Consider the following 4,547-nt stretch of genomic DNA (forward strand, 5'->3'; position numbering starts at 1 on the left):
ATGGTCTACCCATTGAGTTTTACAGGGCCTTTTGGGATATTTTAGCATTGGATCTTTTAACCATTTTTAAAGAATTTGAGTTTTTAGAAGAACTGCCGGACAGCTTTAAGACGGGAGTTGTGATCTTACTATTCAAAAAGAATGATCGCACGGACCTGGCAAATTGGCGACCGATAACTTTATTGAATTGTGATCTTAAACTGCTTTCCAAGTGTTTAACGCTTCGATTAAAATCTGTCCTGAGTGAAGTCATTCATCCAGATCAAGGTTGTGGTGTGGCAGGGAGGAGGATCATGGACAGCCTGATACTGATTGGAGATACCATAGGTTATGCGAGAGAGAGGAATATTGGATTAGCGGTCTTAAACTTGGATTTTGAGAAAGCTTACGATCGTATCTCTTATGAGTATATGTTTAGAGTACTACAAAAGATGGGGCTTTCAACCAGGTTCCTCACTTGGGTAAGGTTAATATATAAGGGTATAGGAAGTAGAATAATGATTAATGGAAGCATGTCAAATGTGGTTAATGTGAATTGCGGTGTTCGCCAAGGCTGTCCGTTATCCCCACTCCTTTTTGTTTGCTGCATAGAACCACTGGCACAAGCCTTGAGAATGGAGAATGGGATTAGAGGCATTAAAATCCCTGGGAGTGGGGCCCAAGAGGTGAGAACTGTACTATACATGGATGATGTAAATGTCTTTTGTACAGGTTATAAGGGAGTCAGAAATAGCTTGGAGGTGACAACCCAGTTTTGCGGTGCATCAGGGGCCAAGCTGAATAAAAACAAATGTGTGCTGGTGCAATATGGAAACTGGAGTGAAGAGGAAAATGTGGGAATCACTATTCGTAGAGATGAAATAAAGATTTTGGGAATAAACTTTGACAGAAATGGGATGGGGAGTAGGAATTGGGAGAGGGTGGTAGGGAAAGTCAAAAGCAAGATCGGTCTGTGGAGTTTACGGGAATTAACAATGGAAGGCAAGGTTTTAGTTGTCAAGACTGTAATTTTACCATTACTATTGTTTGTCAGGGCTGTTTTTATGCCATCAAGGTCTGTTTTATTGGTTTTAAAGAGGGCTATTTTTTTATTTTTTCTGGAGGTCAAAATGGGAGAGAGTAAAGAGGGTGGTTGTAGAAAAAAAGGTGGAAATGGGTGGAAAAGGCATGCCTGAACTGTTCACTTTCCTAATGTACAAATATGTATCATTACACTTGTCTTTAGCGGTAGGGAACAGGGGGAAAGTATCCTTTATGTCTCGCTTTTTGTGTGGTTTTTATTTAAGGACATTGAAAGTTTTAGAGATCCCTTTAACAGCACCTGTTGCTTTTAACCTCCCATATTCATATTTTATCATAAAGAAATTTTTAAGGGAACAGAATTTGGAAAATGAGGCACTGGATGTGTTGACAAGTGCAAGAAGGTTGGAACTTGTTGTGCAGGGTAGAGGTGCAGTATGTCATATTCGTGGCCTCGTGGCTAGGGATCCCAGCCATGTTTGGAAAAGGGTTGGCCACACAGTTTTGTTGAATAGACACAGAGATATGTGCTGGTTGATTGCACATGAAGTTTTACCAACAAGGGCTGTGATGCATTCGAGAGGCATGGGGAAGACATCAAGGTGTCCAGTGGAAGGATGCGGACAAGAAGAATCCATCCGGCATGTTCTGCGGGACTGTGGCATCGCAAAAGAGGTGTGGACATTGGCTAACAGCTGGATAAGGTGCTTTCTGGCTTGCGGTATAAGTGACCCCCAGGTAGTGCTCTATGGACATGGACTTGAGAAGCTATCGAAATCGGAAGAAAGCAAAGCCTGGCAGGTCATCTGTTGCCTAAGGGAAGCTTTATGGAAGACTAGAACTACATTGGTATATAGAATAGAAAAAACCCTGCCTCTGTCAGTGATACAGAAGGCTGTGTCTTATTTGAGAGACTACATTTTGATCCACCGGAGAAGATTTGGGGAGAAAGATACTGAGAGGGTCTGGAAGTTGACATTATGGCCCAAGCATGTTGCAATCAAATGGTGATGGATCACAAGTCATGTTTCAGCAGGTCATGTTGGAAACTTTTTTGTGATGCTTCTTGCCTTGCACAAAATCTGTCTAGTGTTTTTATTCTTTGCTTTTGTATCTTATTTAATTTTATGTAAGAACTTAATAGTGTAAATTGTTATTGCTTGTGTATCAATAAAAACTTTAAAATTTCAAATTTCTTTTTGAGCTGAAGCTGGGTTCTTCCTCTAGTTAAACTTATTGGAGTTAGTGGTTACTGTGCTAGACTGTCGGTAATAGCGCTATTATTTATTTCTTCTGCTCAAACAGGGCCGGGCAAAACTAAAATGATAACCCTGTTTCAGAAAGATTGAGTCTGAGGGGTAATAGGTGAAGGTTAAAACCCAAAATAAAGGGTTGTTGTTGGTGAAAGCCGTAGATTGGGTCTGATTTTGCTCGTTATTGACCTCACTCACGCAAACTCCGTGCGCATTAATGTAGGTGGGGCTACGTGAGATAAAGATGAGTGTCCCCTTGTGGGGAGTCCCTTCCCCTGCCCACTCTCCCACTAGGGTCTGTTGCAACCCAGTGTGAAATTCAGCATATTGCAGTTCAGCTTTTGATCACTCAGCTGAGAAGTCCTGGGAATATGGGGCAAACACAGGAGACACCCACCAGCCTCAAAGGAGAGGTTTTTATCCCCAAGGGATGACTTGTTTTACAACAGCAGACATTATCAAGAAACAAAAACCTCTGTTCTGCTGCTCCAGGCTGGTTCCACTAGGAGCAAGTGGGGCTGTTTGTAGAGGGAGAGCTGGAGGAAGTTAGATGTAAAGTGTCCAGTCTTGTCAAGGGTAATATAGCTCATTAGATCTGACTAACCAGTTAAAATGAAATGGTCTGCTTTCTACACAGAAGCCAGTTGTCTCTTCTCAATGTGGGGGTGAGTCCGTCAGTCACATAACAGCTAGGCAGGACTGACAGTCTTGTGTGATCTATTTCATCTCCTCTTACCCCATCTTCCAAAGACAATGGTCCAGTCCAGCCTAGAGTGTCCCAGACTGCTCTGTCAGTGACAGTGGGAGGCTTATCTTTTGTCTCTTGTTCAGCTAGGATGTATGACAAATAGTGACCCCTCAATGAAGGAAACTTTAGGTTTTGTCTGTGATTACACCCCCTGGCAATGTTACAGGCGTTGGGGGAATCCCCGGTGATCCCACAGTCGCCCATAGACACTGGCCAGTCTACACCAACCTCCATTCAGCACAGCCCTGACCCCTGTTGTGTCACCCAGGTCTTCTCTGTGAGACAATGATTATTCAGGGAAATTTAAGGAATGTATTCCAAATCAGTCAATGGAAGTATGGAATTAAAATTTGTCAAATCTTTATAGATAGAGTATGTCACCTGTTTAATATACTTTTACATTGTGACAAAATTGAACAAATTTTAAGTCCACCATATATACATGCAACGTTTTAAAGACGTGTCTCTGCACTGCACAGGAATCTCGGTTCACTTACAAAAACTTCAGCTTATAACCCATCTGAAGTGTTTTTTTTTTTTTTTATTGCTTGTTCTTTAAGGTTAAGGTACTAACTCATTGACGTTGTTGATTAAAATAAGACTATTGACAAAAAAGAAAGTATTCATCACAAAGGTATTATGCCAAATAAACTCTAGTAATCAACAGCAATTAAGAAAAGAAAAAAAAGACATCTTCTGAGGATGCCAGATGGAAATCAAACACACACACTCACACTTAGGGCCAATTTTACCAGAAACCAATTAACCCACCAATGATCTTGGACTGATGTCTGAAAACCAGAGCCCGTGAAGGAAACCAAAGCAAACAGTGCAATATAAAAGTTCTTCAGGTATTAGTAGAACAGACCTAGCTTATCAATATAATACTTATGTCTGAACTTCATGGAATGGTGAAACTTCAATCTTTCATATTCAATGTTTTGCACAAAATCAACAGCTGAGAACAGACTGTCATATACCTTTATCCACTGGTTTTCAGAGCAGAGACATCCATGTGGGCAAGAGTACTTTCCCTGTGGTCCGCCGCACTTCAGCTAGCCACGTTCTGGCAGGGTTGTGTGTACTCCTCTGAACGTGGCCTGTATTGAATATCAGGCATTTTGTACAAATTAATAATGTGAGCATATTAATATGATTTGTGTTGAAGCCAAACATAGAAAATTGCTGTAAGAACTTGAATTTAATCTCCAGTGTCACTCCTGAAATGCTGACCATCACCCATCTTCTGATTTGTAGATGCACGTGTTAATGGATATTTCTTGTCTTCTTTTTTTCACCCATATGCTCTTCTCTGCATCATTAAGTACTTCTGGGTCATCTCTTGTACCTTGTGGCATCTTGGCTGGTGGTGAATGGCAGGTTGCTGCTATAAAAATAACATGCCTACCAATATGATTATGTTGAAGACAAAACCAAAACAATACAACTGTTTTGCACTGTACAATTTACACTATCACAAGCTTGTCATATTTACAGTCATCAAATGATTTGGGCTGCTGTTGCTG

This window comes from Atractosteus spatula, chromosome 10 (genome assembly GCF_055471065.1).
Source record: "Atractosteus spatula isolate fAtrSpa1 chromosome 10, fAtrSpa1.hap1, whole genome shotgun sequence".
NCBI lineage: Eukaryota > Metazoa > Chordata > Actinopteri > Semionotiformes > Lepisosteidae > Atractosteus > Atractosteus spatula.